This window comes from Microtus oregoni, unplaced genomic scaffold (genome assembly GCF_018167655.1).
Source record: "Microtus oregoni isolate MIOR12 unplaced genomic scaffold, Mior012 000031F_ref0000149, whole genome shotgun sequence".
Classification (NCBI taxonomy): domain Eukaryota; kingdom Metazoa; phylum Chordata; class Mammalia; order Rodentia; family Cricetidae; genus Microtus; species Microtus oregoni.
This window is the reverse complement of record NW_024543090.1, coordinates 6447437-6459794: the sequence shown is the minus strand read 5'-3', so window position 1 is coordinate 6459794 and position 12358 is coordinate 6447437. Positions and strand designations below refer to the sequence as shown.

The 12358-nt window shown below is 35.1% G+C and overlaps 1 protein-coding gene across 4 annotated transcripts in view; it reads left to right on the top strand.

Moving 5' to 3' along the window:
* The window catches only part of Elp4 (elongator acetyltransferase complex subunit 4), a 206083-nt gene that overhangs the window by 98823 nt on the left and 94902 nt on the right, over positions 1-12358 (top strand). The gene's annotated exons all lie outside the window — the stretch shown is intronic.

Here is a 12358-nt window from a genome sequence, read left to right as displayed (position 1 = left end):
GGCACGGCTTTGGTGTTTGGGACTTCACCCTTAAAGTGACCACTTTGGCCCTTCTTTGACCCTCTGCCCTCTTTAAGCTGGCCACTTGATAAGGTAACTTAATGGCTCTCTCTCTCTTTCTCTGTCTCTTCACATTTACAAGTAGCACTAACCTATAAATCATCATAAGGGTCCTATCCAGTGACAAATTAATGTGCCCTCCTCCTAATTAATGGTCATCAATGTCCTTAATTATCTAATCCTATTGAGAACAGTTAATAGTTAATCGGGCAGCCAGTTCTTCAGGCAGGTCATCTCTGCAGGAGTGTTAGAAGTTCCTCATCTGGGGAGTACCCTGTTCAAAAGCCACTTAAAGCCCAAAGAGGTTGTGTAGGAATAGTGATTCTTGAGCTAATTTGCTTTTATTTCTCAAAGGAAACCATTGAAATGGAACCCAAGACTGTAACTGTGCCAACATTGTCTCAGCTTTTCTGATGGAATATTGAGTGACTTACTATCTTAAACATTTAGGAAACTAGGTTATAGCTTATTGTCTGGCAAAAGTATGCTTGCTTGTTAAAGCTGAATTTATGTTTCAAATGAAAGATATAAAATTTTCCCTCCATGTGATATTCTTCTAAATAATTTTTAAAGCATGTCTAAGATATCGTTTTTATTATGGACAAATTAAGCAAGGAGAATCTCTCCATGGGAAAGTTACTGTGCCCAAAATAAGAGTTGTGTAAATCCTACTTATGACCTCACTCACAAGTGTCTTGTGAGGAGTAGAGAAAGGGGAAATATAGGGCCTGTGTAATGTTAAGTGAGACATTCTCCCTTGAAGAGCTGTAGGTTCTAGTAGAGAATGTTGATTAGCCACATAGGCTTCTTGCTACTATACAAAACTAAAAGAATCGCAGTTGTCTCCCTGTGATTTGGAAGCAGTATTTGAAAACAAAATAAACAAACAAAAAAAGTCACATTTTAAAGAAGTTAATATTCAATACAGTCAATCAAATCCTTGTCACGTTGGTTTAATCTAGTCAGTAAAGATATGATGATTTATAAAATAAAAATTCAGATAAAAGCAATTTTAAATGACAAACCTAATAGAAATACAAAAATCTTGGTTTGTTTGCTTTTTGATTTTGTCTTGGTTTTTGTTTGTTTTTTTTGAGACAAGGTTTCTCTATCTACTAGCCCTGGCTGTCATAGAACTTGCTTTGTAGGCCAGGCTGGCCTCAAACTCAAGAAATCTGCCTGCCTCTGCCTCCCATGTGTCGTGATTAAAGGCATGTGCTACTACACTGGGCCATAAATCTTTTTAATGTTCTGACATTTTTTAAAAATAAAATGCAAGCTATACTCCTGGAAGAGTCTGAGGTGGAAGTGCTCTGGGCATTGAATCTGGGTGTTATTCCCAGAATCAAACGCTAGCTAGGTGGGTAAAGCACAAGTAACTTTGTTATCCCATGCAGGCAGACTTATTACAAACTGGGATGTACCTGAAGTCATATGAGTCACAAATGAGGGGTGGTTGGAGACAAGAAGCAAAGGCAGTGTGGGATGGAGCAGGTGTTATTAAAGCCTCTTTAGCCATTGGTCTTTGCACATGACAGGTGGGGTAATACAGTGCTTTCCAACTTTAAGTGACTCAAAGACAGAATGGTATTGTCTCCGTTTTGGAGTATGTATTGATTTTGTCAGATTCAGGAGAAAACATTTATCACAATAGATTATTATACTTCTCTGTAACTATAAGGCTGCTTAAGTTAGACCTTATGAAATACATGGCAGAATCCTGTCTACAGTGCTGACACTGAAGCCCTGAGTGGTGACACTGCAGCTCAGGTGCTATCTGTCATAGCCTCAGTAGATGTGTGTCTGTGCCTGAATGTGTGCTGTGTAAAGGGATGAATAGAATCTGTAGATGGCCTAAATGATACAGCTGTGTGTACACAGCTCTATAGTGGCCTCACCACTGAGCCAAGCTGACTGCTTAAACTTATGATCTTTTAAGTGTGGCAGTTTGTTTTCTTTGATAATGTTGGTATTATCGTTAATTAACTTTTCTTTATAATTATGATGCGTAGTCAAGTAATATGGTAGGATTTGAAGTATGTCTGATTGGAATTTGGAGATACCATAGAGACAGCATTTTCTTGAATGTAATATCATTTTGATTTTGTATTTTTAGCTTTCATGTTCTGCTAATTGAATTTCCTAGCAAGTGATAATATATTATTACATTAGTTACAGCATCTATAAGATTATTACAAAAAAGCTTTCTCCTTATGGAATAGTTTTTCAACCGTAAACATCAAAGTTTCTAGGCTCCAGTTGGGAAATGTGACAGTTGAGGTGGACTGAAATTCACAGAAAGTGCATCCTGTAACTACAAATGTTCAGTAAATAGAGGAAGAACAGTTATGGAGGTATGAACTGGTCCAAAGATCACAATCAACATAATTAATATATCTGAGTCCTATAGACTGAGTATTGAGAGCAGATTCTGTCAAAACAAATCGAAATTATTCAAGATTAACTTGTGATACTTTGAAGCCGGTTCAGAATGAGACCTCAATAACTCTCTAGTTGTCATGACTTTTTTCTCACAAAATAATTGGCCAACCAGTTATTAAAAACTAGCTATTCTTGGAGTACTTACTAAACAGATTCTCTTTTATCTATTAACCAAAATTGCATGTACTATTGGTGTAAATTAGCTTAATAATAATAGTATAGCTTGAAGAAACATCATAGCATTATCGGAAATGTTTAAATTTTGTAAGCTACAAAGACCCCCCCCCCCCCCGTACCACTAGTCACTGTGATAGCATTAATAGTTCAGAATGTTGCTTGGTTTCATCAGCTATGAATTTACTTCTCCAAATTTATATTTCTAAGGCCTTCCCAGTTGAAAAATAGGAAGGTAAAATATGTTTATTATACCCAAAGATGAAGAAAGTGGAGGGAAACTTGCCTATCAATTCACAATTATGTTACTGAAAGATTCATAAACATCCAACTTGGAAACCTTATTAAGTGGTCGTGTCTTGAGCTATATAGTCTAATTAATATAGCTTTTCTGATAATACTGTCCTTGATAAATATTTGTTACTGTGTAAGTTAGCTTATATTCATAGGTATGCTGCCAGTACCAAAGCTAAAATATTAACTATAAGTGTCTGTTTATCTGAATGAAATCTCGTGTCAAAAGTAAACCCAAGGGAAGGGAATGGCACAGTAGATAAGATGCTTTCTGCATAAGCTTGAAGACCTAAATTTGATCCCCAGCCACATATAAAAGCCAGATGTGGCCATGCACACCTGTAACCCTAACACTGGAAAGGCAGAGACAGATGGTCCCTGAGACTCACTGGCCAGCCAATCTTGCCAAAAGTGAGAGCTTCTGGTTTATTGAGAGACCTTGTCTCAAAACATAAGGAGACAAAGAAATAGACGAAAATGCTTAATGTTACCATCTGGCTTCCACATGTACCTGCAAGATGAACATGCCTTCAAGTGCATGCCTGCTCACGTGCACAAGTTCATTCTCTCTCTCTCTCTCTCTCTCTCTCTCTCTCTCTCTCTCTCTGTCTCTCTCTCTCTCTCTCTGTCTCTCTCTGTCTCTGTCTCTCTCTCTCACACACACACACACACACACTACATTTTATAACAGTAGGTTGTAATTTTTATATATTCACATTTTAGATGTACTATATACATATTTTCACTTTAATTCTTTAGTCATATAGTCTTACAGCAGTGTCACAGATTCTCGGAATCTCAAGAAGTTGGTTTAATTCTTACTATATATATATTTTACATTACCATAGTGAACCTATCAAAAGTGCATACCACCTTAAGGGGAACACAGTTGTGAGACTCTGTCTAATCCTATTTCTTCCAACTTTGGAATCTTAATTAGAAGAGATGGGGGGGACATCATTTAACTAAATTATTGTCGTGAATCTGTAGCAAAAGGTATAATCCTCAATTGGGCCAATTAGTGAACCCCATAGTTAGCTGTGCTGCAGCGAACAATTTGATTAGATCTGACATTGTCCTAGTTCCCACTGTTGTTTTGCCAGGTATGATGGTCAGACTTCAAAGAGCCAGAGGCATCAGCAGGGCAAGGTTTGGAGGCCAGCTTAGGTCCGGTAGTTAATCTCTCTGCTAAAACCACAGCAGCTCTCACACAAAACAAGCTTACACGACACAATCATGCGGTATTAAAGTTAGAGTTGATTCATGTCAATTCGCCTTTGATTTTTTTGATGATTGACCAAAGATAGCTACATGATTAGACATATGCTAAAAGTACACTGATTAGATAATTTACCCAAATATTTGAAGTATTTTTTGACTTCCTTTATAAATGTTGTGAAAACTATTCCTTGTGATCAGATCTCAAGTGAAGTGGTGCTATGGCGAGGGGTAATGGGTATTTCTTCCCGGCAGCTTCAGTACCAAACTTTTCACTTAGTGCTTCATGTAAGTTTCTCTACATTCCTAGTTCCTTAAGGGAAATGTATAAAGAAATTGTTTCTAAGTGGTAAGCTTTTTAAAAATCTATTAAGCATATTGAAAGGAAAAACATTTTCCCTTAGTCATTTATGTTCGCTGACAATTTTTCTGAAATTTCCTTATAATTGTTTTCCACTTACATGTTAAGTAAAGTGCCCTTTCTAGGATGGGATTGTGTAAGTGTTCTTTCCTTGTTCTGATTTGTTGAAATGCTGTAGTAATGGTGACATGTTTCCATTCTGAGAGAAGCCTAAGGCTGCTTTAGTATTATTCCAAATGATCGAAACTGCCATCTTGATGACTTTCCCTCAGGCAGCATGAAGCCTGTTTGCTTTTGTGTTCATTTCACATGCTTCCTGTGAGTTTGGCTGGCAGAACATTATTGCTTCATTTGACAAGGCAAAGGCAGTTCATGTTTGACTATTAGATGTCTTCAAGTCTCTGTATGGTTATCAGGACCAAGGCTATGAAGTTTATAATTACTCATAGCAAATGAATCCTATTTTCTAATGTCTCAAAATGTCTTATAATAACTTTATCGTAAACAAGATTATATAAATATTTTTAGTTTATAAATTCAGCACAGAATCTACTGTTTTATTGTTCTTTGTTTTTGACAGTATTGGGGATCAAGCCCAGGGCCTTGCACATGTTAGACAAGCACAATTCCCAGACCCTTGTGCTATTTCTCATATGTATTCATAACTATATTTTCTGAAAGAAATTTGATGATGATATAGTTGATGATTTCACAAAGCCAAATTCAAATATTCTAAAGCCTGTTAGCACTCTTTAGTCATGAGTCCAGAAGACCCCCCCCCGCCCAAGTTCATGTGGTCCAGCTAGCTCAACTTGGAGATAATTCTGGAACAAAGAGTGCTGTCTGCTGCTGCAAAGGGATGAAAATCTCTTCTTTGTGACATTTGCAGGCATGGACATTTCTGCAAGTACATTCTGTACCTTGGCTCCACGAAAATTATATTTCAGTACTTTAAGTGAGGAGTTTCTTAAAGCCTTCACAGAACTACTGTAGCAGAACTTACCCCGTTTACACAATAGCTTTGAAACACTTCCTCCCACAATGTGTCATTTATGTGTCAGGGGAAGACAGAAAAAGAAAACAAGTGATGGTAAATCACACCTGTCCTGTTCCCCTGCCAAACCGTAGTTTTATATTTCTAGAACACAAGAACATACATTCTACTAGTGTGCCTCCGATACTCATGCTTAATAAAAATGGTCTCCATGAGCCTGTGGCACAGGGAAATTTGTCTCCAGTCTTTACTAAGTTAGTCATTGCATCAGCATTCTTGCACGGTGAATGTCCAAATGATCAACCTTCCAGTCCTTCCAGGGTCTTCCCATCATTTGACTGGAGATAACCAGTCTGTCTCCTTCGTTTGAGAACATTCACTGCCACACTGGAAATGTGAACACATACCCTGTTTTAATTGTATTTTATAATTGTTTATATTCTATAAAACACTATTTTTAATGGCGCTAATTTCCAAATTCTACATTTTTTTGTATTCTATATATGATTCCCTACTTTAACCAATTATTTATTATAATTCAAAAGTATGTCAAATTTAATTATATGGGATTATATTTAAGTTTTGTATTTGATGCTCCAAAGATAATATATGAAAATAATTCAGAAAAACTTAAAATATAAAAACATGTTAACTAATTAAAAGCAAATTAGTTATAATTATCAGAGTCCCTAAGCCTGCTAGCTTCCCAGTGCACTTCTGCACGAGGAAACAGAAGATCAGGATTTACGAAGAAAACCACAGGAGTGTGACTCAGGGAAGGTTCTGCAACTCTCCATATCCTTTATCTCTTTACAACAAGAATATAAGAGCCCTGTGAGGCTAAAGTAGCAGTTAAATATGGTGCTGTGTGTGAAAACGAATGTATCAAATATGTGCTTCTAAAACCTTGTTTCCAAGTTACTTTAAAATAGCTCATAATTAGTTAACATGTTTTGTATTTTATGTTTTTCCAAATTATTATAAGTGTTGTCTTTGGAACATCAGATATTATCTTGTGAGATAATTAAGGCATGTGTGACTTGTGAGTTAATTAAGGATCTACCAAATTCAGTTTTTCAGATCACCAACTTCTAACCTCACCTTTCAAGGTTAGAAACGAAGCTCTAATCAAAGTTTGACTGGTTGTTTATTTAAAGCTACTCTTTCACAATTTTTTCTTGAGATTATTTTAACATTGTCTTAAAGTAAAATTAAGAAATAAATCCTATGGCAGCAAAATATTAATCTCTATGATGAGTATTACTAAAAAAAATTATGCCATTGAAAAATACAAAGACATTTGCCTTCACTAGGAAAACATATTAGCTGGGCATAATGGGGACAACTTCAATCCCAGCACTCAGGAGGCAGGCAGATCTCTGTGAGTTCAAGGTTTAGATAAACCTCATAATGAAGATTCTTGGTACTGTTCCAGTTCAGTTGTACATGTATTGTAATAATGTTCTATAATTAATGATCTTCATACCCTGACATTCTAATAAATTAAGACATAAGAATAAAATTAAAACTAATGATAAAACATATTTCCTTTGTAGTAATTTTAACATACTTAAATTTTACATATGAAACATATTGACAAGGTAAAAAAAATTTAGCTTCAAAATAATTAAATTGCAGACTGGCAATTTAGTTCAGTGACAGTGTGTTTACCTAGCTACACACATAAGACCCATACCCAGAAAACCAATTAAAACAACAAATTCTATAAGGCTAGACCAATAAATCTGTTCAGCACCTTTTCTCCTTGTGTTTGGGTATTCAGACACACAGCAACCTTATCCATGCTTAATTTGAAGAGATGCAGGAGTGGAAAGAGATGTATTTTTGTTATAACCAACACCTAGGGGCTGGAGAGGTGACTTAGTGTTTAAGAGCCCAGGTTTCATTCTTAGCATCCTCGTGGTGGCTCACACCTGTCTTTAACTCCAGTTCCAGGGGATCTCACATCTTCTGGCCTCCATGGGCATCAGGTATGCACATGATGCACAGATACACTTGCATGCAAGCAGTCATACACATAAAATAATAACAATAAACAAAACATTTTTAAACCCAGATTAAATTTCTAATTCATACCAAATAAAATCTTTTAGGTTAGGAAAAAATTACAAGCTAGACATGATGGTATACATGTGTAATTCCAATACACTTGTAATTCAGCAGGCTAAGAAAAGAGGATTATATTTGAGGATAGCTTGAACCACATAGGGTGATACAACAAACAGATCAAGTAAAGTAGTTTACCATAGTTTGCGTTTAAAAGTCAAATATATAATAACAAAATACCCTTTTTTAATTTAATTAAACCATGTAGACCTGATTGATGTATAAAAATTCTAAGGCTGGTTATGAATAGAATGAGCCCACATACTGATGATTTTCTCTGCTTATTTTCTGGCTCTTGGTTTCCACTCTGCACTGTTCTGTCTTTGCTCTCACACTTCAGTGTAGTAAAAACATCAGGTATTTGTGCAGTTTCTTTTACATACAAAGTATTTAAGCTTTGAGAGCATGTGATTTTATTTTTTTAGGGGTATAATAAGTGCTAAAACTTAGGTGTGTCTGATTCATCATCTTCACCACCCACCTCTTTCCAGTTCAATACCTGATTGTGTTGGTGCTCAATAGATACTGAGTGAATAGATAGATGGGTGAGTAAATGCCCTCCTGACACTTTTCGTTATAGCAGATTCAGCATTACTGACTCGCGGGATGGTCTATATACCAGCACACTTTCCTTGGATAGTTAATATACCTCTAACGTTTGCATAAGTAAAGCAACATTCAACACATAGCAGGTAGCATAATGAATTGTTGTCAGTGAAATGAAGTAGAACTATGCTTGAAATACCAGCAATCAATGAGGAAGAAGTTTTTAATTAACATTGCATAATTGATAAACTTATCAGAATGACTATTTTATTACGGTCATCTTGTTTACTGTGAAATTTATTTTGATGCTTCATCTTGAAAAATCTAGGCATGGTAGTGCACACCTTTAATCCTAACTCTCAGAAGGCAAAGGCAGGCAGATCTCTTCAGTTCAAGTCCAGACAGGACAATGTAGCAAATTCAAAGCCAGCCTAGCTTAGAAAGCTTAAAAAGAGAGAGATTTAATAATACATTTTTCAATTCACAAAGGTCAGTTAGGAATTTCCAATCAGATTCCTTGTGTGAGCTACTGGACTTAGTCTATATTGTAAAACAAAATGGGGATCGTTTGTAATTCCTTCATTTCAATACCTGTGCCTTCTAGCCGACTTTGACTGATTATACCCTGTTGATAGTCTTAGTTTTCTTTGACAAATATGATCCAATTTTATTGTCTGTGCTTTCCTGGCTCTTAAAAAAAATGTAGATTTGTGGAACTCTTGATGTACTGGGTAAGATGCTTATATAAAATGAAATAAGAATACAACATTTTAAATAATCTTCAGTTTTCATATACTTATATGGTAAAGTAACTCATATCACATCCATAATGTGGAATTCTACCTATCAAAAAATCATTCTGTTGACTGTCTTGGTGCACATGAGGCAGCCCAATTCAGAACATTGCTTTAGTTTGGTTACTTAAGAGTCTCATCTTAGGAAGCCATCCTGATCTGCATAAAAATTTAAATGAGGACAATTATTATAAAAGAAGACTTACAATGTAATTCATAACAATTTAATTCAACAGATAATTTATTTTAAAAGAAAAACCAGAACATATGTAAAGGTATTTGGAAAATTTGATCTCCATATTTTTTATAACATCGTATTTATGCTCAACTTTACTTTACTGTTTCATATTTATAACACTCCCATCTCACATTTCTTTAAAGATATCTTGTGTTTGGCCCTGTGTACAGTGTAAGGGGGCAGTGTTAAACCACGTGTGCCCCTATTGCAGCTATGACCCATGGTCCAATTCTAGCCCTGCTGTTGTCTAAGTAAACTGTACCGAATATTATAAGGCCAATAGGTTTTACCATGCTTCCTTTGTCCTACACAGTTGAATTTAAAATTTATGTTTTCCCAGACCAAAAATATTTACTTTCTGGTTATTGTCAGAAAAGTTATTACTGTGAAGAATCTCTGTCTTAATCTTTTAAATAATTCTTTCATGAAAGAATTGACACTTATGCTCTTTATAGTCTTTAAATTCAGTTCTACTGAAAATCAGTGAGTACATAGTCCTTCGGTAGTTAGTTTGTACTTGTAAAATTAATAGTCTTTTTTCGGACTAGCTGAACATAGCGGACAATGAGGAATACTGAGAATTCAAGAACAATTGCAGTGGGTTTTTGATCCTACTGCACGTACTGGCTTTGTGGGAGCCTAGGCAGTTTGAATGCTCACCTTACGAGACCTGGATAGAGATGGGCAATCCTTGGGCTTCCCACAGGTCAGGGAACCCTGATTGCTCTTCGAGCAGATGAAGGGGGGGGGGGGACTTGATCGGGGGAGGGGGAGGGAAATGGGAAGCGGTTGTGGGGACGAGGCAGAAATCCTTAATAAATAAATAAATTCAAAAAATAAAAAAAATAGTCTTTTTTCAGAAAATGCATAGCTTTTCTCAAGCTGTACTACCATGTTGTGAATATGTTAAATCTCATAAAAGGCTCGAATTGAAGGAAAGTTGAGAGGGTGTGTGTTTTCCAGTGTGGACTTATGCACAGTCCTAAAGGCACCAGTCTCTCCAGGCTTATTCAGGCACTGAGGCGGCCTCCATCTGTAAGGCTAACTTTGCTCTCAAGCTACACATGAAGTGCTATTTTTAGACACTTGCAAATACCTAATATATGAGGAACAATTATTGGTTTACTCATGTCCTTAGATTTATATTCCTTTTATTATTCCTTATATATCAAAACAAACATTTTATAGTATTTATAGTGTTTTTATATACAGTAAGCAAGAATTTTAACCACAAAATCTGTATAATACCAATCATTTTAAATTCTAAAGTTAAAAAGCTTAGTTATAAGTTAAAGACTTATATAATTTAAATATTACTTTAAACTATTAATAGCCAGTTCTGTTTAGCATACATCATTCAGATGCTTTCAGTGATTGAAAATGGTAAAAATTGATATTGAATGTAATATTTTATAGTTTTCATTATACTATGTTTAATATGACTATATTGTTCAGTGAGATAAACAAAGCAAGGCATTAAAGTTCCAATACCAGAATATTAAGAGGCATAGGGACATATTTCTAAGAAGGATTCATTTTATTGGAAGAAATACTCCAGCCGCATGTGTCTAGAATTAAAACAGTAGGTACTGTGGATCTAGAAGTTTAAGTTTCTTTCCGTCTTTTTAACTGAAGTAATTTCTTAAAATATTGAAACATCATATTCAGGCTTAAGATGTAATTGTCATTGTGTTAAAAGTAATATTGGCACTGGTTATGTTATTTTTAAGTTAGAAGTAGTTAAATTTGAGAATTTTAGCATTTTAATTAGACTTTTTAGATGGGGCATTTTATTTAACTTAATGCAAATTATTTCATTTTAAATAGATATATAAAAGCTAGCTATCGGTCTTTGAAATTTATTTTAAAATTAGGCAAGCAAACCCCCTTTCAAAGGTGATTATAATGTAAAATAGAAAAGATGATTGCATGAAACCACACAAAAAGGACTCAACAGTGTTTTCAGCTTAATAAAAATGTTGTAAAAATACTTGTAAGCTTGAAAATCACACTAGCTATTCTTGTTTCAAATTCTGTTTAATATATTGTTCTGTATGATTTTATAATAAACAGATTACTCCTTGAACAGGAATTAAGAATAAAGCTGCCAGGAAAGGGTTTTGTTGTCAGAGTAGTTCCCGCCTCATGTTTTGTAAGAGATTTCATGGTCCCATTGTAAAGAGTAGATGATTTAAAATGTGTTCCCAAGATAAACTTTCCCATTGTCATTAATGAGGATGGATAATACTGAGTGACAAGTGCATTAGGAATGACACAGAGAGAGCTGTTGCATTTGTCAGCGCTGATCACTTCAGGCACTGACATTGAGGACATTCCTTATGAGAATATGAGGGAGCTGATTTAAAGATAGCAAAGTTTGTGTTTGCTAATAGAATAGTGTGTTTTATCATTTACAAGTGTGTGTCTTCCAGTCTCAGAAGATAGCTGAGACATTCCTTGGATTAGTTAGGTCAGTCTACAGTTTAAGTTCTTGCTTTTATCCTGAGTTCCTACAGAAGTCAGTCGGACTACACAAGATTTTAGTGTGTTCAAATATTCCAGCAAAACTAGGTTTTCCCTTTTAAAAAAGTTATTTTTGAACTATTTAACTAAAAGAAGAACATTAGAATGATAGCAATTTTTTAATGTTACTGTCTTATTCCCATTTATAAAAGAAGATTCCTTATTCTGAGTCATGTTTTGAAAAATGAAGATTTTGATTAAGAAAGTGTGTATGAATATAAGTTGCCTCTCCATAGACACGTTACTGTATAGAAACATTTTCAATATTAATCGGTTATAATGATAATACAGTTGATAGCATGTGACTCTGCTGGCACTTAAAGTAATTACCAACTATAAGATGCTTCTTGGTTTTGATTTTGATTATACAGTTGGACATGCTTTTTCCTCTCTGATTCATCTTTCTTGATGCTACCTTAATTTCCGTTTTTTATACTATTGGTAAATAAAGTCTGGGTCCAATGTGCACAGATTGGGAGCAGAAAATTGAGGTTATATAAAGGTATTTGGATATTAAAGTGTTTTTTAAACCATGTGTAATTAAGCTTGTTATAAAAGAGAATCTGGGGCAGGGAAAATGGCTCAGT